Source organism: Channa argus, unplaced genomic scaffold (assembly GCF_033026475.1).
Source record: "Channa argus isolate prfri unplaced genomic scaffold, Channa argus male v1.0 Contig043, whole genome shotgun sequence".
NCBI lineage: Eukaryota > Metazoa > Chordata > Actinopteri > Anabantiformes > Channidae > Channa > Channa argus.
Genome location: NW_027125262.1, coordinates 235,288 through 258,186, shown reverse-complemented (window position 1 = coordinate 258,186; position 22,899 = coordinate 235,288). Strand labels below are relative to the sequence as shown.

The following is a 22,899-nucleotide window of genomic DNA, read 5'->3' as shown; positions in this document are numbered from 1 at the left end:
TCTTTAGTGCGGCCAGCGAGTTCTATACGAATGGCCTTTTCCCGCGTTGTGTGCAGAAGGTTCCTTTTTTTGTGCAAGCTGGAGCTGAACGAACCTACCAATCACACTGGACTATATGGCTCCCGAGGGCGGGCCATCAGCCGGGGTTGATGCAAGCAGAGAAACATTGCACAACTATGGAGGCGCTCGTGTAACATCACATAGCCGTCATAGAATTCCTACTTGTTACTGTGTTTGAAATGAGAATGTTTGACTTCGAGCTGGACGAAGTCAATGTTACCGCCGTTAAGGACCAACACCGACGTTCCGTTGACGATGTCACTAATGGGTGTGGACCTTCAATGGGGCCATTCAGCCAGCTCCCGCCCGCCGTCCCGCTTCGGAGTCAGGCTGGAGCCTCATCAAAGGCTTACCTGCCTCGGTTACATAAGCAACAGAACATCGGTGTTGGGTAGGACGTACAGCTGAATCCATGGGGTTATTATAGAAACTAAAAGCCAGTGAATAACGCCTCCATGGCTGCATCCCATTGTTTTATATAATAAATAATTAATGTTGTCCCAGCTGATAATGAACAGCCCGGTCGCAGTCGATAAAATTGACCCCCGGCTCCCCTGAGCCTGTGCCTTTTTGGGAGCACATATTTGTGCAAAAAGTTTTTCTATAACTTCAAAAAGTCCAAGTACAGGTCGAGACTTACTGACGATCTTCTTCAAGCCATAGTGAGGGTGTCAACTGCTTCCTCGCTCAAGCCAAATGTGGCTCAGCTATGTGAGAGGAAGCGCTGCCAGGTCTCTGGCAGCAGGAAGCAGGCAAGAGAAGCCATGTTTAGAAAAACCGTTCATGTTCAAAAGAACCCATTATAGTTAAAGAACTGTTAGTAGTGATGTTTGAGAAGATTAGATTTTTTGAACAAAGCTTTTTCAGTGGAATACCTGATGCAGCCCAGCCACACCCAGAGATAAGCATAAGCCGGTGTAACTAAAAGATGGTTACGTGGGTACATGGATTGTTACCATCTTCTGCATTAGAAGTACGTAGAACAAGTCCCTCCCCACCCTTCGATAGCTCAGTTGGTAGAGCGGAGGACTGTAGGTTAGTCAGCTGGGATCCTTAAGTCGCTGGTTCAACTCCGGCTCGAAGGAGAACATTTTGGCGGAAAAGTCCAGGTACTGCTCTAACGCCATGGCTATTTGTCCCTATACTAACATCTCCCGCTGCAAGGACATTTTTTCAAAGCTCTGCAACATGTTGCCTTTACTCACCAAAGCTCCTGCTCCAATTTACAGGACTGCTTTTGACCATGGATTAAAACAGGGTTCTCAAGCTTGCGGCCTGCGAGACAATATTTTGTGGCCCTCAGGACGATATGAAAGTTTAATCTTTAGTGCGGCCAGCGAGTTCTATACGAATGGCCTTTTCCCGCGTTGTGTGCAGAAGGTTCCTTTTTTTGTGCAAGCTGGAGCTGAACGAACCTACCAATCACACTGGACTATATGGCTCCCGAGGGCGGGCCATCAGCCGGGGTTGATGCAAGCAGAGAAACATTGCACAACTATGGAGGCGCTCGTGTAACATCACATAGCCGTCATAGAATTCCTACTTGTTACTGTGTTTGAAATGAGAATGTTTGACTTCGAGCTGGACGAAGTCAATGTTACCGCCGTTAAGGACCAACACCGACGTTCCGTTGACGATGTCACTAATGGGTGTGGACCTTCAATGGGGCCATTCAGCCAGCTCCCGCCCGCCGTCCCGCTTCGGAGTCAGGCTGGAGCCTCATCAAAGGCTTACCTGCCTCGGTTACATAAGCAACAGAACATCGGTGTTGGGTAGGACGTACAGCTGAATCCATGGGGTTATTATAGAAACTAAAAGCCAGTGAATAACGCCTCCATGGCTGCATCCCATTGTTTTATATAATAAATAATTAATGTTGTCCCAGCTGATAATGAACAGCCCGGTCGCAGTCGATAAAATTGACCCCCGGCTCCCCTGAGCCTGTGCCTTTTTGGGAGCACATATTTGTGCAAAAAGTTTTTCTATAACTTCAAAAAGTCCAAGTACAGGTCGAGACTTACTGACGATCTTCTTCAAGCCATAGTGAGGGTGTCAACTGCTTCCTCGCTCAAGCCAAATGTGGCTCAGCTATGTGAGAGGAAGCGCTGCCAGGTCTCTGGCAGCAGGAAGCAGGCAAGAGAAGCCATGTTTAGAAAAACCGTTCATGTTCAAAAGAACCCATTATAGTTAAAGAACTGTTAGTAGTGATGTTTGAGAAGATTAGATTTTTTGAACAAAGCTTTTTCAGTGGAATACCTGATGCAGCCCAGCCACACCCAGACTCTGCGTCCTGCAGCCCTCAGGTAATTTGAGTTTGAGACCCCTGGAATCAACAGACGGTGGCCTAGCCACCTTCGCGTGAGCCTCCAGCAGTGTTGTTGTGGCCGAGTGGTTAAGGCGATGGACTAGAAATCCATTGGGGTCTCCCCGCGCACGTTCGAATCCTGCCAACAACGTGAAGTTCCCCTGATGTTGTTTTACCTTGGATAAGGTTCTTGATTGACCATTGCATAATTAGTGTTGTGTTCCTAGCTTGTTTTTCAGTACCAATTGGGAAAGTGTTGGGAACATCTGCTGAGGCATTGTACTGTATATTAATGAATATGCTGCTGCACATTGTAAAGGCTGAATAGTCCTAAACAAATACCATGCTGACCAAAACAAACTACAGTGAGCAATTACATTGCAACATAGTGGATCCGCCTTCCAACCACATTAGCCTTTTAAACTAAATGTCATTAAAATCTTTTGTCAGCTGGACTTGGCACCTAATCCAGGGATGGTGTAATTTGTTAGTGTTTTGGGGTTTTGTATATAGACAGGTTTTAAATTGTTATTGTATATAGTTTTTAGTTGTTGTGTTTGCACTCTCTCTTTAAAAAAATGTGGGGAAAAAAACACAACTCTTGTGGTGTAATAGCAACACATCCATCCTTTGGGTGGAAGACTCCAGGTGCAAATCCTGGCAAGAGTGTGTTAGGTGCACAATCAGTATTTCATTTGCTGGGTTTCATATACCAGTTTTCATTAAGAGATTTTTAATAGAATCTGTCACCCTACTATGTGTTTATATTGAGGTAATAATGGGTGGTTGAGGTGTTTATATTAAGATGTGATTCTAATGATTTGCCCTAATTCATGTTTAAAATGAATTTGAACCATATCTCAATGTATGCTGAAGTATTGACACTTTCTGTGTTACTGTTACTGTGTATTATGGATTTTATATTGAATTTTTCTCCTTTTCTTTCTGTTTCTCTTCCCCCCTTCCTCTCTTCTTTTTTCTTCCCCCCCCTTAAAATTCCCTTTTCAACCAGTGTCCCTAGCTAGTTTTTCAGTACCATTTAGGAAAGTGTTGGGAAGATCTGCATTGTAAAGTCTGAATATTCCTAAAAAAATGCCATGCTGACCAAACAAACTACAGTGAGCAGTTACATTACACCATAGTGGATCCGCCTTCCAACCACGTTAGTCTGTTAAACTAAATGTCATTGACATCTTTTGTCAGCTGGACTTGGCACCTAATCCAGAGACAAGCATAAGCCGGTGTAACTAAAAGATGGTTACGTGGGTACATGGATTGTTACCATCTTCTGCATTAGAAGTACGTAGAACAAGTCCCTCCCCACCCTTCGATAGCTCAGTTGGTAGAGCGGAGGACTGTAGGTTAGTCAGCTGGGATCTTTAAGTCGCTGGTTCAACTCCGGCTCGAAGGAGAACATTTTGGCGGAAAAGTCCAGGTACTGCTCTAACGCCATGGCTATTTGTCTCTATACTAACATCTCCCGCTGCAAGGACATTTTTTCAAAGCTCTGCAACATGTTGCCTTTACTCACCAAAGCTCCTGCTCCAATTTACAGGACTGCTTTTGACCATGGATTAAAACAGGGTTCTCAAGCTTGCGGCCTGCGAGACAATATTTTGTGGCCCTCAGGACGATATGAAAGTTTAATCTTTAGTGCGGCCAGCGAGTTCTATACGAATGGCACTTTCCCGCGTTGTGTGCAGAAGGTTCCTTTTTTTGTGCAAGCTGGAGCTGAACGAACCTACCAATCACACTGGACTATATGGCTCCCGAGGGCGGGCCATCAGCCGGGGTTGATGCAAGCAGAGAAACATTGCACAACTATGGAGGCGCTCGTGTAACATCACATAGCCGTCATAGAATTCTTACTTGTTACTGTGTTTGAAATGAGAATGTTTGACTTCGAGCTGGACGAAGTCAATGTTACCGCCGTTAAGGACCAACACCGACGTTCCGTTGACGATGTCACTAATGGGTGTGGACCTTCAATGGGGCCATTCAGCCAGCTCCCGCCCGCCGTCCCGCTTCGGAGTCAGGCTGGAGCCTCATCAAAGGCTTACCTGCCTCGGTTACATAAGCAACAGAACATCGGTGTTGGGTAGGACGTACAGCTGAATCCATGGGGTTATTATAGAAACTAAAAGCCAGTGAATAACGCCTCCATGGCTGCATCCCATTGTTTTATATAATAAATAATTAATGTTGTCCCAGGTGATAATGAACAGCCCGGTCGCAGTCGATAAAATTGACCCCCGGCTCCCCTGAGCCTGTGCCTTTTTGGGAGCACATATTTGTGCAAAAAGTTTTTCTATAACTTCAAAAAGTCCAAGTACAGGTCGAGACTTACTGACGATCTTCTTCAAGCCATAGTGAGGGTGTCAACTGCTTCCTCGCTCAAGCCAAATGTGGCTCAGCTATGTGAGAGGAAGCGCTGCCAGGTCTCTGGCAGCAGGAAGCAGGCAAGAGAAGCCATGTTTAGAAAAACCGTTCATGTTCACAAGAACCCATTATAGTTAAAGAACTGTTAGTAGTGATGTTTGAGAAGATTAGATTTTTTGAACAAAGCTTTTTCAGTGGAATACCTGATGCAGCCCAGCCACACCCAGACTCTTCGTCCTGCAGCCCTCAGGTAATTTGAGTTTGAGACCCCTGGAATCAACAGACGGTGGCCTAGCCACCTTCGCGTGAACCTCCAGGAGTGTTGTTGTGGCCGAGTGGTTAATGCGATGGACTAGAAATCCACTGGGGTCTCCCCGCGCAGGTTCGAATCCTGCCAACAACGTGAAGTTCCCCTGATGTTGTTTTACCTTGGATAAGGTTCTTGATTGACCATTGCATAATTAGTGTTGTGTTCCTAGCTTGTTTTTCAGTACCAATTGGGAAAGTGTTGGGAACATCTGCTGAGGCATTGTACTGTATATTAATGAATCTGCTGCTGCACATTGTAAAGGCTGAATAGTCCTAAACAAATACCATGCTGACCAAAACAAACTACAGTGAGCAACTACATTGCAACGTAGTGGATCCGCCTTCCAACCACATTAGCCTGTTAAACTAAATGTCATTAACATCTTTTGTCAGCTGGACTTGGCACCTAATCCAGGGATGGTGTAATTTGTTAGTGTTTTGGGGTTTTGTATATAGACACGTTTTAAATTGTTATTGTATATAGTTTTTAATTGTTGTGTTTGCACTCTCTCTTTAAAAAAAAGTGGGGAAAAAAACACAACTCTTGTGGTGTAATAGCAACACATCCATCCTTTGGGTGGAAGACTCCAGGTGCAAATCCTGGCAAGAGTGTGTTAGGTGCACAATCAGTATTTCATTTGCTGGGTTTCATATACCAGTTTTCATTAAGAGATTTTTAATAGAATCTGTCACCCTACTATGTGTTTATATTGAGGTAATAATGGGTGGTTGAGGTGTTTATATTAAGATGTGATTCTAATGATTTGCCCTAATTCATGTTTAAAATGAATTTGAACCATATCTCAATGTATGCTGAAGTATTGACACTTTCTGTGTTACTGTTACTGTGTATTATGGATTTTATATTGAATTTTTCTCCTTTTCTTTCTGTTTCTCTTCCCCCCTTCCTCTCTTCTTTTTTCTTCCCCCCCCTTAAAATTCCCTTTTCAACCAGGGTCCCTAGCTAGTTTTTCAGTACCATTTAGGAAAGTGTTGGGAAGATCTGCATTGTAAAGTCTGAATATTCCTAAAAAAATGCCATGCTGACCAAAACAAACTACAGTGAGCAGTTACATTACACCATAGTGGATCCGCCTTCCAACCACGTTAGTCTGTTAAACTAAATGTCATTGACATCTTTTGTCAGCTGAACTTGGCACCTAATCTTCTTACCTCTAATCTTCTGGATTAGAGGTACGTAGAACAAGTCCCTCCCCACCCTTCGATAGCTCAGTTGGTAGAGCGGAGGACTGTAGGTTAGTCAGCTGGGATCCTTAGGTCGCTGGTTCAACTCCGGCTCGAAGGAGAACATTTTGGCGGAACAGTCCAGGTACTGCTCTAACGCCATGGCTACTTGTCCCTATACTAACATCTCCCGCTGCAAGGACATTTTTTCAAAGCTCTGCAACATGTTGCCTTTACTCACCAAAGCTCCTGCTCCAATTTACAGGACTGCTTTTGACCATGGATTAAAACAGGGTTCTCAAGCTTGCGGCCTGCGAGACAATATTTTGTGGCCCTCAGGACGATATGAAAGTTTAATCTTTAGTGCGGCCAGCGAGTTCTATACGAATGGCACTTTCCCGCGTTGTGTGCAGAAGGTTCCTTTTTTTGTGCAAGCTGGAGCTGAACGAACCTACCAATCACACTGGACTATATGGCTCCCGAGGGCGGGCCATCAGCCGGGGTTGATGCAAGCAGAGAAACATTGCACAACTATGGAGGCGCTCGTGTAACATCACATAGCCGTCATAGAATTCCTACTTGTTACTGTGTTTGAAATGAGAATGTTTGACTTCGAGCTGGACGAAGTCAATGTTACCGCCGTTAAGGACCAACACCGACGTTCCGTTGACGATGTCACTAATGGGTGTGGACCTTCAATGGGGCCATTCAGCCAGCTCCCGCCCGCCGTCCCGCTTCGGAGTCAGGCTGGAGCCTCATCAAAGGCTTACCTGCCTCGGTTACATAAGCAACAGAACATCGGTGTTGGGTAGGACGTACAGCTGAATCCATGGGGTTATTATAGAAACTAAAAGCCAGTGAATAACGCCTCCATGGCTGCATCCCATTGTTTTATATAATAAATAATTAATGTTGTCCCAGCTGATAATGAACAGCCCGGTCGCAGTCGATAAAATTGACCCCCGGCTCCCCTGAGCCTGTGCCTTTTTGGGAGCACATATTTGTGCAAAAAGTTTTTCTATAACTTCAAAAAGTCCAAGTACAGGTCGAGACTTACTGACGATCTTCTTCAAGCCATAGTGAGGGTGTCAACTGCTTCCTCGCTCAAGCCAAATGTGGCTCAGCTATGTGAGAGGAAGCGCTGCCAGATCTCTGGCAGCAGGAAGCAGGCAAGAGAAGCCATGTTTAGAAAAACCGTTAATGTTCAAAAGAACCCATTATAGTTAAAGAACTGTTAGTAGTGATGTTTGAGAAGATTAGATTTTTTGAACAAAGCTTTTTCAGTGGAATACCTGATGCAGCCCAGCCACACCCAGACTCTGCGTCCTGCAGCCCTCAGGTAATTTGAGTTTGAGACCCCTGGAATCAACAGACGGTGGCCTAGCCACCTTCACGTGAGCCTCCAGGAGTGTTGTTGTGGCCGAGTGGTTAAGGCGATGGACTAGAAATCCATTGGGGTCTCCCCGCGCAGGTTCGAATCCTGCCAACAATGTGAAGTTCCCCTGATGTTGTTTTACCTTGGATAAGGTTCTTGATTGACCATTGCATAATTAGTGTTGTGTTCCTAGCTTGTTTTTCAGTACCAATTGGGAAAGTGTTGGGAACATCTGCTGAGGCATTGTACTGTATATTAATGAATCTGCTGCTGCACATTGTAAAGGCTGAATAGTCCTAAACAAATACCATGCTGACCAAAACAAACTACAGTGAGCAACTACATTGCAACATAGTGGATCCGCCTTCCAACCACATTAGCCTGTTAAACTAAATGTCATTAACATCTTTTGTCAGCTGGACTTGGCACCTAATCCAGGGATGGTGTAATTTGTTAGTGTTTTGGGGTTTTGTATATAGACAGGTTTTAAATTGTTATTGTATATAGTTTTTAGTTGTTGTGTTTGCACTCTCTCTTTAAAAAAATGTGGGGAAAAAAACACAACTCTTGTGGTGTAATAGCAACACATCCATCCTTTGGGTGGAAGACTCCAGGTGCAAATCCTGGCAAGAGTGTGTTAGGTGCACAATCAGTATTTCATTTGCTGGGTTTCATATACCAGTTTTCATTAAGAGATTTTTAATAGAATCTGTCACCCTACTATGTGTTTATATTGAGGTAATAATGGGTGGTTGAGGTGTTTATATTAAGATGTGATTCTAATGATTTGCCCTAATTCATGTTTAAAATGAATTTGAACCATATCTCAATGTATGCTGAAGTATTGACATTTTCTGTGTTACTGTTACTGTGTATTATGGATTTTATATTGAATTTTTCTCCTTTTCTTTCTGTTTCTCTTCCCCCCTTCCTCTCTTCTTTTTTCTTCCCCCCCCCTTAAAATTCCCTTTTCAACCAGTGTCCCTAGCTAGTTTTTCAGTACCATTTATGAAAGTGTTGGGAACATCTGCATTGTAAAGTCTGAATAGTCCTAAAAAAATGCCATGCTGACCAAAACAAACTACAGTGAGCAATTACATTACACCATAGTGGATCCGCATTCCAACCACGTTAGTCTGTTAAACTAAATGTCATTGACATCTTTTGTCAGCTGGACTTGGCACCTAATCTTCTTACCTCTAATCTTCTGGATTAGAGGTACGTAGAACAAGTCCCTCCCCACCCTTCGATAGCTCAGTTGGTAGAGCGGAGGACTGTAGGTTAGTCAGCTGGGATCCTTAGGTCGCTGGTTCAACTCCGGCTCGAAGGAGAACATTTTGGCGGAACAGTCCAGGTACTGCTCTAACGCCATGGCTACTTGTCCCTATACTAACATCTCCCGCTGCAAGGACATTTTTTCAAAGCTCTGCAACATGTTGCCTTTACTCACCAAAGCTCCTGCTCCAATTTACAGGACTGCTTTTGACCATGGATTAAAACAGGGTTCTCAAGCTTGCGGCCTGCGAGACAATATTTTGTGGCCCTCAGGACGATATGAAAGTTTAATCTTTAGTGCGGCCAGCGAGTTCTATACGAATGGCACTTTCCCGCGTTGTGTGCAGAAGGTTCCTTTTTTTGTGCAAGCTGGAGCTGAACGAACCTACCAATCACACTGGACTATATGGCTCCCGAGGGCGGGCCATCAGCCGGGGTTGATGCAAGCAGAGAAACATTGCACAACTATGGAGGCGCTCGTGTAACATCACATAGCCGTCATAGAATTCCTACTTGTTACTGTGTTTGAAATGAGAATGTTTGACTTCGAGCTGGACGAAGTCAATGTTACCGCCGTTAAGGACCAACACCGACGTTCCGTTGACGATGTCACTAATGGGTGTGGACCTTCAATGGGGCCATTCAGCCAGCTCCCGCCCGCCGTCCCGCTTCGGAGTCAGGCTGGAGCCTCATCAAAGGCTTACCTGCCTCGGTTACATAAGCAACAGAACATCGGTGTTGGGTAGGACGTACAGCTGAATCCATGGGGTTATTATAGAAACTAAAAGCCAGTGAATCACGCCTCCATGGCTGCATCCCATTGTTTTATATAATAAATAATTAATGTTGTCCCAGCTGATAATGAACAGCCCGGTCGCAGTCGAGAAAATTGACCCCCGTCTCCCCTGAGCCTGTGCCTTTTTGGGAGCACATATTTGTGCAAAAAGTTTTTCTATAACTTCAAAAAGTCCAAGTACAGGTCGAGACTTACTGACGATCTTCTTCAAGCCATAGTGAGGGTGTCAACTGCTTCCTCGCTCAAGCCAAATGTGGCTCAGCTATGTGAGAGGAAGCGCTGCCAGGTTTCTGGCAGCAGGAAGCAGGCAAGAGAAGCCATGTTTAGAAAAACCGTTCATGTTCACAAGAACCCATTATAGTTAAAGAACTGTTAGTAGTGATGTTTGAGAAGATTAGATTTTTTGAACAAAGCTTTTTCAGTGGAATACCTGATGCAGCCCAGCCACACCCAGACTCTGCGTCCTGCAGCCCTCAGGTAATTTGAGTTTGAGACCCCTGGAATCAACAGACGGTGGCCTAGCCACCTTCGCGTGAGCCTCCAGGAGTGTTGTTGTGGCCGAGTGGTTAAGGCGATGGACTAGAAATCCATTGGGGTCTCCCCGCGCAGGTTCGAATCCTGCCAACAATGTGAAGTTCCCCTGATGTTGTTTTACCTTGGATAAGGTTCTTGATTGACCATTGCATAATTAGTGTTGTGTTCCTAGCTTGTTTTTCAGTACCAATTGGGAAAGTGTTGGGAACATCTGCTGAGGCATTGTACTGTATATTAATGAATCTGCTGCTGCACATTGTAAAGGCTGAATAGTCCTAAACAAATACCATGCTGACCAAAACAAACTACAGTTAGCAACTACATTGCAACATAGTGGATCCGCCTTCCAACCACATTAGCCTGTTAAACTAAATGTCATTAACATCTTTTGTCAGCTGGACTTGGCACCTAATCCAGGGATGGTGTAATTTGTTAGTGTTTTGGGGTTTTGTATATAGACAGGTTTTAAATTGTTATTGTATATAGTTTTTAGTTGTTGTGTTTGCACTCTCTCTTTAAAAAAATGTGGGGAAAAAAACACAACTCTTGTGGTGTAATAGCAACACATCCATCCTTTGGGTGGAAGACTCCAGGTGCAAATCCTGGCAAGAGTGTGTTAGGTGCACAATCAGTATTTCATTTGCTGGGTTTCATATACCAGTTTTCATTAAGAGATTTTTAATAGAATCTGTCACCCTACTATGTGTTTATATTGAGGTAATAATGGGTGGTTGAGGTGTTTATATTAAGATGTGATTCTAATGATTTGCCCTAATTCATGTTTAAAATGAATTTGAACCATATCTCAATGTATGCTGAAGTATTGACATTTTCTGTGTTACTGTTACTGTGTATTATGGATTTTATATTGAATTTTTCTCTTTTTCTTTCTGTTTCTCTTCCCCCCTTCCTCTCAATCACACTGGACTATATGGCTCCCGAGGGCGGGCCATCAGCCGGGGGTGATGCAAGCAGAGAAACATTGCACAACTATGGAGGCGCTCGTGTAACATCACATAGCCGTCATAGAATTCCTACTTGTTACTGTGTTTGAAATGAGAATGTTTGACTTCGAGCTGGACGAAGTCAATGTTACCGCCGTTAAGGACCAACACCGACGTTCCGTTGACGATGTCACTAATGGGTGTGGACCTTCAATGGGGCCATTCAGCCAGCTCCCGCCCGCCGTCCCGCTTCGGAGTCAGGCTGGAGCCTCATCAAAGGCTTACCTGCCTCGGTTACATAAGCAACAGAAGATCGGTGTTGGGTAGGACGTACAGCTGAATCCATGGGGTTATTATAGAAACTAAAAGCCAGTGAATAACGCCTCCATGGCTGCATCCCATTGTTTTATATAATAAATAATTAATGTTGTCCCAGCTGATAATGAACAGCCCGGTCGCTGTCGAGAAAATTGACCCCCGGCTCCCCTGAGCCTGTGCCTTTTTGGGAGCACATATTTGTGCAAAAAGTTTTTCTATAACTTCAAAAAGTCCAAGTACAGGTCGAGACTTACTGACGATCTTCTTCAAGCCATAGTGAGGGTGTCAACTGCTTCCTCGCTCAAGCCAAATGTGGCTCAGCTATGTGAGAGGAAGCGCTGCCAGGTCTCTGGCAGCAGGAAGCAGGCAAGAGAAGCCATGTTTAGAAAAACCGTTCATGTTCACAAGAACCCATTATAGTTAAAGAACTGTTAGTAGTGATGTTTGAGAAGATTAGATTTTTTGAACAAAGCTTTTTCAGTGGAATACCTGATGCAGCCCAGCCACACCCAGACTCTGCGTCCTGCAGCCCTCAGGTAATTTGAGTTTGAGACCCCTGGAATCAACAGACGGTGGCCTAGCCACCTTCGCGTGAGCCTCCAGGAGTGTTGTTGTGGCCGAGTGGTTAAGGCGATGGACTAGAAATCCATTGGGGTCTCCCCGCGCAGGTTCGAATCCTGCCAACAACGTGAAGTTCCCCTGATGTTGTTTTACCTTGGATAAGGTTCTTGATTGACCATTGCATAATTAGTGTTGTGTTCCTAGCTTGTTTTTCAGTACCAATTGGGAAAGTGTTGGGAACATCTGCTGAGGCATTGTACTGTATATTAATGAATATGCTGCTGCACATTGTAAAGGCTGAATAGTCCTAAACAAATACCATGCTGACCAAAACAAACTACAGTGAGCAATTACATTGCAACATAGTGGATCCGCCTTCCAACCACATTAGCCTTTTAAACTAAATGTCATTAAAATCTTTTGTCAGCTGGACTTGGTACCTAATCCAGGGATGGTGTAATTTGTTAGTGTTTTGGGGTTTTGTATATAGACAGGTTTTAAATTGTTATTGTATATAGTTTTTAGTTGTTGTGGTTGCAATCTCTCTTTAAAAAAATGTGGGGAAAAAAACACAACTCTTGTGGTGTAATAGCAACACATCCATCCTTTGGGTGGAAGACTCCAGGTGCAAATCCTGGCAAGAGTGTGTTAGGTGCACAATCAGTATTTCATTTGCTGGGTTTCATATACCAGTTTTCATTAAGAGATTTTTAATAGAATCTGTCACCCTACTATGTGTTTATATTGAGGTAATAATGGGTGGTTGAGGTGTTTATATTAAGATGTGATTCTAATGATTTGCCCTAATTCATGTTTAAAATGAATTTGAACCATATCTCAATGTATGCTGAAGTATTGACACTTTCTGTGTTACTGTTACTGTGTATTATGGATTTTATATTGAATTTTTCTCCTTTTCTTTCTGTTTCTCTTCCCCCCTTCCTCTCTTCTTTTTTCTTCCCCCCCCTTAAAATTCCCTTTTCAACCAGTGTCCCTAGCTAGTTTTTCAGTACCATTTAGGAAAGTGTTGGGAAGATCTGCATTGTAAAGTCTGAATATTCCTAAAAAAATGCCATGCTGACCAAAACAAACTACAGTGAGCAGTTACATTACACCATAGTGGATCCGCCTTCCAACCACGTTAGTCTGTTAAACTAAATGTCATTGACATCTTTTGTCAGCTGGACTTGGCACCTAATCTTCTTACCTCTAATCTTCTGGATTAGAGGTACGTAGAACAAGTCCCTCCCCACCCTTCGATAGCTCAGTTGGTAGAGCGGAGGACTGTAGGTTAGTCAGCTGGGATCCTTAGGTCGCTGGTTCAACTCCGGCTCGAAGGAGAACATTTTGGCGGAACAGTCCAGGTACTGCTCTAACGCCATGGCTACTTGTCCCTATACTAACATCTCCCGCTGCAAGGACATTTTTTCAAAGCTCTGCAACATGTTGCCTTTACTCACCAAAGCTCCTGCTCCAATTTACAGGACTGCTTTTGACCATGGATTAAAACAGGGTTCTCAAGCTTGCGGCCTGCGAGACAATATTTTGTGGCCCTCAGGACGATATGAAAGTTTAATCTTTAGTGCGGCCAGCGAGTTCTATACGAATGGCACTTTCCCGCGTTGTGTGCAGAAGGTTCCTTTTTTTGTGCAAGCTGGAGCTGAACGAACCTACCAATCACACTGGACTATATGGCTCCCGAGGGCGGGCCATCAGCCGGGGTTGATGCAAGCAGAGAAACATTGCACAACTATGGAGGCGCTCGTGTAACATCACATAGCCGTCATAGAATTCCTACTTGTTACTGTGTTTGAAATGAGAATGTTTGACTTCGAGCTGGACGAAGTCAATGTTACCGCCGTTAAGGACCAACACCGACGTTCCGTTGACGATGTCACTAATGGGTGTGGACCTTCAATGGGGCCATTCAGCCAGCTCCCGCCCGCCGTCCCGCTTCGGAGTCAGGCTGGAGCCTCATCAAAGGCTTACCTGCCTCGGTTACATAAGCAACAGAACATCGGTGTTGGGTAGGACGTACAGCTGAATCCATGGGGTTATTATAGAAACTAAAAGCCAGTGAATCACGCCTCCATGGCTGCATCCCATTGTTTTATATAATAAATAATTAATGTTGTCCCAGCTGATAATGAACAGCCCGGTCGCTGTCGAGAAAATTGACCCCCGGCTCCCCTGAGCCTGTGCCTTTTTGGGAGCACATATTTGTGCAAAAAGTTTTTCTATAACTTCAAAAAGTCCAAGTACAGGTCGAGACTTACTGACGATCTTCTTCAAGCCATAGTGAGGGTGTCAACTGCTTCCTCGCTCAAGCCAAATGTGGCTCAGCTATGTGAGAGGAAGCGCTGCCAGGTCTCTGGCAGTAGGAAGCAGGCAAGAGAAGCCATGTTTAGAAAAACCGTTCATGTTCACAAGAACCCATTATAGTTAAAGAACTGTTAGTAGTGATGTTTGAGAAGATTAGATTTTTTGAACAAAGCTTTTTCAGTGGAATACCTGATGCAGCCCAGCCACACCCAGACTCTGCGTCCTGCAGCCCTCAGGTAATTTGAGTTTGAGACCCCTGGAATCAACAGACAGTGGCCTAGCCACCTTCGCGTGAGCCTCCAGGAGTGTTGTTGTGGCCGAGTGGTTAATGCGATGGACTAGAAATCCACTGGGGTCTCCCCGCGCAGGTTCGAATCCTGCCAACAACGTGAAGTTCCCCTGATGTTGTTTTACCTTGGATAAGGTTCTTGATTGACCATTGCATAATTAGTGTTGTGTTCCTAGCTTGTTTTTCAGTACCAATTGGGAAAGTGTTGGGAACATCTGCTGAGGCATTGTACTGTATATTAATGAATCTGCTGCTGCACATTGTAAAGGCTGAATAGTCCTAAACAAATCCCATGCTGACCAAAACAAACTACAGTTAGCAACTACATTGCAACATAGTGGATCCGCCTTCCAACCACATTAGCCTGTTAAACTAAATGTCATTAACATCTTTTGTAAGCTGGACTTGGCACCTAATCCAGGGATGGTGTAATTTGTTAGTGTTTTGGGGTTTTGTATATAGACAGGTTTTAAATTGTTATTGTATATAGTTTTTAGTTGTTGTGTTTGCACTCTCTCTTTAAAAAAATGTGGGGAAAAAAACACAACTCTTGTGGTGTAATAGCAACACATCCATCCTTTGGGTGGAAGACTCCAGGTGCAAATCCTGGCAAGAGTGTGTTAGGTGCACAATCAGTATTTCATTTGCTGGGTTTCATATACCAGTTTTCATTAAGAGATTTTTAATAGAATCTGTCACCCTACTATGTGTTTATATTGAGGTAATAATGGGTGGTTGAGGTGTTTATATTAAGATGTGATTCTAATGATTTGCCCTAATTCATGTTTAAAATGAATTTGAACCATATCTCAATGTATGCTGAAGTATTGACATTTTCTGTGTTACTGTTACTGTGTATTATGGATTTTATATTGAATTTTTCTCTTTTTCTTTCTGTTTCTCTTCCCCCCTTCCTCTCAATCACACTGGACTATATGGCTCCCGAGGGCGGGCCATCAGCCGGGGGTGATGCAAGCAGAGAAACATTGCACAACTATGGAGGCGCTCGTGTAACATCACATAGCCGTCATAGAATTCCTACTTGTTACTGTGTTTGAAATGAGAATGTTTGACTTCGAGCTGGACGAAGTCAATGTTACCGCCGTTAAGGACCAACACCGACGTTCCGTTGACGATGTCACTAATGGGTGTGGACCTTCAATGGGGCCATTCAGCCAGCTCCCGCCCGCCGTCCCGCTTCGGAGTCAGGCTGGAGCCTCATCAAAGGCTTACCTGCCTCGGTTACATAAGCAACAGAACATCGGTGTTGGGTAGGACGTACAGCTGAATCCATGGGGTTATTATAGAAACTAAAAGCCAGTGAATAACGCCTCCATGGCTGCATCCCATTGTTTTATATAATAAATAATTAATGTTGTCCCAGCTGATAATGAACAGCCCGGTCGCTGTCGAGAAAATTGACCCCCGGCTCCCCTGAGCCTGTGCCTTTTTGGGAGCACATATTTGTGCAAAAAGTTTTTCTATAACTTCAAAAAGTCCAAGTACAGGTCGAGACTTACTGACGATCTTCTTCAAGCCATAGTGAGGGTGTCAACTGCTTCCTCGCTCAAGCCAAATGTGGCTCAGCTATGTGAGAGGAAGCGCTGCCAGGTCTCTGGCAGCAGGAAGCAGGCAAGAGAAGCCATGTTTAGAAAAACCGTTCATGTTCACAAGAACCCATTATAGTTAAAGAACTGTTAGTAGTGATGTTTGAGAAGATTAGATTTTTTGAACAAAGCTTTTTCAGTGGAATACCTGATGCAGCCCAGCCACACCCAGACTCTGCGTCCTGCAGCCCTCAGGTAATTTGAGTTTGAGACCCCTGGAATCAACAGACGGTGGCCTAGCCACCTTCGCGTGAGCCTCCAGGAGTGTTGTTGTGGCCGAGTGGTTAAGGCGATGGACTAGAAATCCATTGGGGTCTCCCCGCGCAGGTTCGAATCCTGCCAACAACGTGAAGTTCCCCTGATGTTGTTTTACCTTGGATAAGGTTCTTGATTGACCATTGCATAATTAGTGTTGTGTTCCTAGCTTGTTTTTCAGTACCAATTGGGAAAGTGTTGGGAACATCTGCTGAGGCATTGTACTGTATATTAATGAATATGCTGCTGCACATTGTAAAGGTTGAATAGTCCTAAACAAATACCATGCTGACCAAAACAAACTACAGTGAGCAATTACATTGCAACATAGTGGATCCGCCTTCCAACCACATTAGCCTTTTAAACTAAATGTCATTAAAATCTTTTGTCAGCTGGACTTGGCACCTAATCCAGGGATGGTGTAATTTGTTAGTGTTTTGGGGTTTTGTATATAGACAGGTTTTAAATTGTTATTGTATATAGTTTTTAGTTGTTGTGTTTGCACTCTCTCTTTAAAAAAATGTGGGGAAAAAAACACAACTCTTGTGGTGTAATAGCAACACATCCATCCTTTGGGTGGAAGACTCCAGGTGCAAATCCTGGCAAGAGTGTGTTAGGTGCACAATCAGTATTTCATTTGCTGGGTTTCATATACCAGTTTTCATTAAGAGATTTTTAATAGAATCTGTCACCCTACTATGTGTTTATATTGAGGTAATAATGGGTGGTTGAGGTGTTTATATTAAGATGTGATTCTAATGATTTGCCCTAATTCATGTTTAAAATGAATTTGAACCATATCTCAATGTATGCTGAAGTATTGACACTTTCTGTGTTACTGTTACTGTGTATTATGGATTTTATATTGAATTTTTCTCCTTTTCTTTCTGTTTCTCTTCCCCCCTTCCTCTCTTCTTTTTCTTCCCCCCCCTTAAAATTCCCTTTTCAACCAGTGTCCCTAGCTAGTTTTTCAGTACCATTTAGGAAAGTGTTGGGAAGATCTGCATTGTAAAGTCTGAATATTCCTAAAAAAATGCCATGCTGACCAAACAAACTACAGTGAGCAGTTACATTACACCATAGTGGATCCGCCTTCCAACCACGTTAGTCTGTTAAACTAAATGTCATTGACATCTTTTGTCAGCTGGACTTGGCACCTAATCTTCTTACCTCTAATCTTCTGGATTAGAGGTACGTAGAACAAGCCCCTCCCCACCCTTCGATAGCTCAGTTGGTAGAGCGGAGGACTGTAGGTTAGTCAGCTGGGATCCTTAGGTCGCTGGTTCAACTCCGGCTCGAAGGAGAACATTTTGGCGGAACAGTCCAGGTACTGCTCTAACGCCATGGCTACTTGTCCCTATACTAACATCTCCCGCTGCAAGGACATTTTTTCAAAGCTCTGCAAAATGTTGCCTTTACTCACCAAAGCTCCTGCTCCAATTTACAGGACTGCTTTTGACCATGGATTAAAACAGGGTTCTCAAGCTTGCGGCCTGCGAGACAATATTTTGTGGCCCTCAGGACGATATGAAAGTTTAATCTTTAGTGCGGCCAGCGAGTTCTATACGAATGGCACTTTCCCGCGTTGTGTGCAGAAGGTTCCTTTTTTTGTGCAAGCTGGAGCTGAACGAACCTACCAATCACACTGGACTATATGGCTCCCGAGGGCGGGCCATCAGCCGGGGTTGATGCAAGCAGAGAAACATTGCACAACTATGGAGGCGCTCGTGTAACATCACATAGCCGTCATAGAATTCCTACTTGTTACTGTGTTTGAAATGAGAATGTTTGACTTCGAGCTGGACGAAGTCAATGTTACCGCCGTTAAGGACCAACACCGACGTTCCGTTGACGATGTCACTAATGGGTGTGGACCTTCAATGGGGCCATTCAGCCAGCTCCCGCCCGCCGTCCCGCTTCGGAGTCAGGCTGGAGCCTCATCAAAGGCTTACCTGCCTCGGTTACATAAGCAACAGAACATCGGTGTTGGGTAGGACGTACAGCTGAATCCATGGGGTTATTATAGAAACTAAAAGCCAGTGAATCACGCCTCCATGGCTGCATCCCATTGTTTTATATAATAAATAATTAATGTTGTCCCAGCTGATAATGAACAGCCCGGTCGCAGTCGAGAAAATTGACCCCCGGCTCCCCTGAGCCTGTGCCTTTTTGGGAGCACATATTTGTGCAAAAAGTTTTTCTATAACTTCAAAAAGTCCAAGTACAGGTCGAGACTTACTGACGATCTTCTTCAAGCCATAGTGAGGGTGTCAACTGCTTCCTCGCTCAAGCCAAATGTGGCTCAGCTATGTGAGAGGAAGCGCTGCCAGGTTTCTGGCAGCAGGAAGCAGGCAAGAGAAGCCATGTTTAGAAAAACCGTTCATGTTCACAAGAACCCATTATAGTTAAAGAACTGTTAGTAGTGATGTTTGAGAAGATTAGATTTTTTGAACAAAGCTTTTTCAGTGGAATACCTGATGCAGCCCAGCCACACCCAGACTCTGCGTCCTGCAGCCCTCAGGTAATTTGAGTTTGAGACCCCTGGAATCAACAGACGGTGGCCTAGCCACCTTCGCGTGAGCCTCCAGGAGTGTTGTTGTGGCCGAGTGGTTAAGGCGATGGACTAGAAATCCATTGGGGTCTCCCCGCGCAGGTTCGAATCCTGCCAACAATGTGAAGTTCCCCTGATGTTGTTTTACCTTGGATAAGGTTCTTGATTGACCATTGCATAATTAGTGTTGTGTTCCTAGCTTGTTTTTCAGTACCAATTGGGAAAGTGTTGGGAACATCTGCTGAGGCATTGTACTGTATATTAATGAATCTGCTGCTGCACATTGTAAAGGCTGAATAGTCCTAAACAAATACCATGCTGACCAAAACAAACTACAGTTAGCAACTACATTGCAACATAGTGGATCCGCCTTCCAACCACATTAGCCTGTTAAACTAAATGTCATTAACATCTTTTGTCAGCTGGACTTGGCACCTAATCCAGGGATGGTGTAATTTGTTAGTGTTTTGGGGTTTTGTATATAGACAGGTTTTAAATTGTTATTGTATATAGTTTTTAGTTGTTGTGTTTGCACTCTCTCTTTAAAAAAATGTGGGGAAAAAAACACAACTCTTGTGGTGTAATAGCAACACATCCATCCTTTGGGTGGAAGACTCCAGGTGCAAATCCTGGCAAGAGTGTGTTAGGTGCACAATCAGTATTTCATTTGCTGGGTTTCATATACCAGTTTTCATTAAGAGATTTTTAATAGAATCTGTCACCCTACTATGTGTTTATATTGAGGTAATAATGGGTGGTTGAGGTGTTTATATTAAGATGTGATTCTAATGATTTGCCCTAATTCATGTTTAAAATGAATTTGAACCATATCTCAATGTATGCTGAAGTATTGACATTTTCTGTGTTACTGTTACTGTGTATTATGGATTTTATATTGAATTTTTCTCTTTTTCTTTCTGTTTCTCTTCCCCCCTTCCTCTCAATCACACTGGACTATATGGCTCCCGAGGGCGGGCCATCAGCCGGGGTTGATGCAAGCAGAGAAACATTGCACAACTATGGAGGCGCTCGTGTAACATAGCATAGCCGTCATAGAATTCCTACTTGTTACTGTGTTTGAAATGAGAATGTTTGACTTCGAGCTGGACGAAGTCAATGTTACCGCCGTTAAGGACCAACACCGACGTTCCGTTGACGATGTCACTAATGGGTGTGGACCTTCAATGGGGCCATTCAGCCAGCTCCCGCCCGCCGTCCCGCTTCGGAGTCAGGCTGGAGCCTCATCAAAGGCTTACCTGCCTCGGTTACATAAGCAACAGAACATCGGTGTTGGGTAGGACGTACAGCTGAATCCATGGGGTTATTATAGAAACTAAAAGCCAGTGAATCACGCCTCCATGGCTGCATCCCATTGTTTTATATAATAAATAATTAATGTTGTCCCAGCTGATAATGAACAGCCCGGTCGCTGTCGAGAAAATTGACCCCCGGCTCCCCTGAGCCTGTGCCTTTTTGGGAGCACATATTTGTGCAAAAAGTTTTTCTATAACTTCAAAAAGTCCAAGTACAGGTCGAGACTTACTGACGATCTTCTTCAAGCCATAGTGAGGGTGTCAACTGCTTCCTCGCTCAAGCCAAATGTGGCTCAGCTATGTGAGAGGAAGCGCTGCCAGGTCTCTGGCAGCAGGAAGCAGGCAAGAGAAGCCATGTTTAGAAAAACCGTTCATGTTCAAAAGAACCCATTATAGTTAAAGAACTGTTAGTAGTGATGTTTGAGAAGATTAGATTTTTTGAACAAAGCTTTTTCAGTGGAATACCTGATGCAGCCCAGCCACACCCAGACTCTGCGTCCTGCAGCCCTCAGGTAATTTGAGTTTGAGACCCCTGGAATCAACAGACGGTGGCCTAGCCACCTTCGCGTGAGCCTCCAGGAGTGTTGTTGTGGCCGAGTGGTTAATGCGATGGACTAGAAATCCACTGGGGTCTCCCCGCGCAGGTTCGAATCCTGCCAACAACGTGAAGTTCCCCTGATGTTGTTTTACCTTGGATAAGGTTCTTGATTGACCATTGCATAATTAGTGTTGTGTTCCTAGCTTGTTTTTCAGTACCAATTGGGAAAGTGTTGGGAACATCTGCTGAGGCATTGTACTGTATATTAATGAATCTGCTGCTGCACATTGTAAAGGCTGAATAGTCCTAAACAAATACCATGCTGACCAAAACAAACTACAGTGAGCAACTACATTGCAACATAGTGGATCCGCCTTCCAACCACATTAGCCTGTTAAACTAAATGTCATTAACATCTTTTGTAAGCTGGACTTGGCACCTAATCCAGGGATGGTGTAATTTGTTAGTGTTTTGGGGTTTTGTATATAGACAGGTTTTAAATTGTTATTGTATATAGTTTTTAGTTGTTGTGTTTGCACTCTCTCTTTAAAAAAATGTGGGGAAAAAAACACAACTCTTGTGGTGTAATAGCAACACATCCATCCTTTGGGTGGAAGACTCCAGGTGCAAATCCTGGCAAGAGTGTGTTAGGTGCACAATCAGTATTTCATTTGCTGGGTTTCATATACCAGTTTTCATTAAGAGATTTTTAATAGAATCTGTCACCCTACTATGTGTTTATACTGAGGTAATAATGGGTGGTTGAGGTGTTTATATTAAGATGTGATTCTAATGATTTGCCCTAATTCATGTTTAAAATGAATTTGAACCATATCTCAATGTATGCTGAAGTATTGACATTTTCTGTGTTACTGTTACTGTGTATTATGGATTTTATATTGAATTTTTCTCTTTTTCTTTCTGTTTCTCTTCCCCCCTTCCTCTCAATCACACTGGACTATATGGCTCCCGAGGGCGGGCCATCAGCCGGGGGTGATGCAAGCAGAGAAACATTGCACAACTATGGAGGCGCTCGTGTAACATCACATAGCCGTCATAGAATTCCTACTTGTTACTGTGTTTGAAATGAGAATGTTTGACTTCGAGCTGGACGAAGTCAATGTTACCGCCGTTAAGGACCAACACCGACGTTCCGTTGACGATGTCACTAATGGGTGTGGACCTTCAATGGGGCCATTCAGCCAGCTCCCGCCCGCCGTCCCGCTTCGGAGTCAGGCTGGAGCCTCATCAAAGGCTTACCTGCCTCGGTTACATAAGCAACAGAACATCGGTGTTGGGTAGGACGTACAGCTGAATCCATGGGGTTATTATAGAAACTAAAAGCCAGTGAATAACGCCTCCATGGCTGCATCCCATTGTTTTATATAATAAATAATTAATGTTGTCCCAGCTGATAATGAACAGCCCGGTCGCTGTCGAGAAAATTGACCCCCGGCTCCCCTGAGCCTGTGCCTTTTTGGGAGCACATATTTGTGCAAAAAGTTTTTCTATAACTTCAAAAAGTCCAAGTACAGGTCGAGACTTACTGACGATCTTCTTCAAGCCATAGTGAGGGTGTCAACTGCTTTCTCGCTCAAGCCAAATGTGGCTCAGCTATGTGAGAGGAAGCGCTGCCAGATCTCTGGCAGCAGGAAGCAGGCAAGAGAAGCCATGTTTAGAAAAACCGTTCATGTTCACAAGAACCCATTATAGTTAAAGAACTGTTAGTAGTGATGTTTGAGAAGATTAGATTTTTTGAACAAAGCTTTTTCAGTGGAATACCTGATGCAGCCCAGCCACACCCAGACTCTGCGTCCTGCAGCCCTCAGGTAATTTGAGTTTGAGACCCCTGGAATCAACAGACGGTGGCCTAGCCACCTTCGCGTGAGCCTCCAGGAGTGTTGTTGTGGCCGAGTGGTTAAGGCGATGGACTAGAAATCCATTGGGGTCTCCCCGCGCAGGTTCGAATCCTGCCAACAACGT

At 44.1% G+C, this 22,899-nt stretch overlaps 16 non-coding genes across 16 annotated transcripts; all 16 read left to right on the top strand.

The window, feature by feature from the left end:
- The first annotated feature begins 1,058 nt into the window (after positions 1 to 1,058).
- trnay-gua (transfer RNA tyrosine (anticodon GUA)) lies at positions 1,059 to 1,145 on the top strand. Its single transcript is given in 2 exon segments — positions 1,059 to 1,095; positions 1,110 to 1,145. It is a non-coding gene; the product is annotated as a tRNA-Tyr (tRNA).
- A 1,289-nt stretch (positions 1,146 to 2,434) lies between these two features.
- On the top strand, positions 2,435 to 2,516 carry trnas-aga (transfer RNA serine (anticodon AGA)). The gene has a single exon. It is a non-coding gene; the product is annotated as a tRNA-Ser (tRNA).
- Positions 2,517 to 3,689: 1,173 nt separating this feature from the next.
- trnay-gua (transfer RNA tyrosine (anticodon GUA)) lies at positions 3,690 to 3,776 on the top strand. Its single transcript is given in 2 exon segments — positions 3,690 to 3,726; positions 3,741 to 3,776. It is a non-coding gene; the product is annotated as a tRNA-Tyr (tRNA).
- A 1,289-nt stretch (positions 3,777 to 5,065) lies between these two features.
- Positions 5,066 to 5,147, top strand: trnas-aga (transfer RNA serine (anticodon AGA)). The gene has a single exon. It is a non-coding gene; the product is annotated as a tRNA-Ser (tRNA).
- A 1,125-nt stretch (positions 5,148 to 6,272) lies between these two features.
- Positions 6,273 to 6,359, top strand: trnay-gua (transfer RNA tyrosine (anticodon GUA)). Its single transcript is given in 2 exon segments — positions 6,273 to 6,309; positions 6,324 to 6,359. It is a non-coding gene; the product is annotated as a tRNA-Tyr (tRNA).
- A 1,289-nt stretch (positions 6,360 to 7,648) lies between these two features.
- trnas-aga (transfer RNA serine (anticodon AGA)) lies at positions 7,649 to 7,730 on the top strand. Its single transcript has one exon. It is a non-coding gene; the product is annotated as a tRNA-Ser (tRNA).
- A 1,126-nt stretch (positions 7,731 to 8,856) lies between these two features.
- trnay-gua (transfer RNA tyrosine (anticodon GUA)) lies at positions 8,857 to 8,943 on the top strand. The gene is given in 2 exon segments: positions 8,857 to 8,893; positions 8,908 to 8,943. It is a non-coding gene; the product is annotated as a tRNA-Tyr (tRNA).
- A 1,289-nt stretch (positions 8,944 to 10,232) lies between these two features.
- trnas-aga (transfer RNA serine (anticodon AGA)) lies at positions 10,233 to 10,314 on the top strand. Its single transcript has one exon. It is a non-coding gene; the product is annotated as a tRNA-Ser (tRNA).
- A 1,773-nt stretch (positions 10,315 to 12,087) lies between these two features.
- On the top strand, positions 12,088 to 12,169 carry trnas-aga (transfer RNA serine (anticodon AGA)). Its single transcript has one exon. It is a non-coding gene; the product is annotated as a tRNA-Ser (tRNA).
- Positions 12,170 to 13,294: 1,125 nt separating this feature from the next.
- Positions 13,295 to 13,381, top strand: trnay-gua (transfer RNA tyrosine (anticodon GUA)). The gene is given in 2 exon segments: positions 13,295 to 13,331; positions 13,346 to 13,381. It is a non-coding gene; the product is annotated as a tRNA-Tyr (tRNA).
- Positions 13,382 to 14,670: 1,289 nt separating this feature from the next.
- On the top strand, positions 14,671 to 14,752 carry trnas-aga (transfer RNA serine (anticodon AGA)). The gene has a single exon. It is a non-coding gene; the product is annotated as a tRNA-Ser (tRNA).
- A 1,773-nt stretch (positions 14,753 to 16,525) lies between these two features.
- Positions 16,526 to 16,607, top strand: trnas-aga (transfer RNA serine (anticodon AGA)). Its single transcript has one exon. It is a non-coding gene; the product is annotated as a tRNA-Ser (tRNA).
- Positions 16,608 to 17,730: 1,123 nt separating this feature from the next.
- Positions 17,731 to 17,817, top strand: trnay-gua (transfer RNA tyrosine (anticodon GUA)). The gene is given in 2 exon segments: positions 17,731 to 17,767; positions 17,782 to 17,817. It is a non-coding gene; the product is annotated as a tRNA-Tyr (tRNA).
- Positions 17,818 to 19,106: 1,289 nt separating this feature from the next.
- trnas-aga (transfer RNA serine (anticodon AGA)) lies at positions 19,107 to 19,188 on the top strand. Its single transcript has one exon. It is a non-coding gene; the product is annotated as a tRNA-Ser (tRNA).
- Positions 19,189 to 20,961: 1,773 nt separating this feature from the next.
- trnas-aga (transfer RNA serine (anticodon AGA)) lies at positions 20,962 to 21,043 on the top strand. The gene has a single exon. It is a non-coding gene; the product is annotated as a tRNA-Ser (tRNA).
- A 1,773-nt stretch (positions 21,044 to 22,816) lies between these two features.
- trnas-aga (transfer RNA serine (anticodon AGA)) lies at positions 22,817 to 22,898 on the top strand. The gene has a single exon. It is a non-coding gene; the product is annotated as a tRNA-Ser (tRNA).
- Position 22,899: the final 1 nt, after the last annotated feature.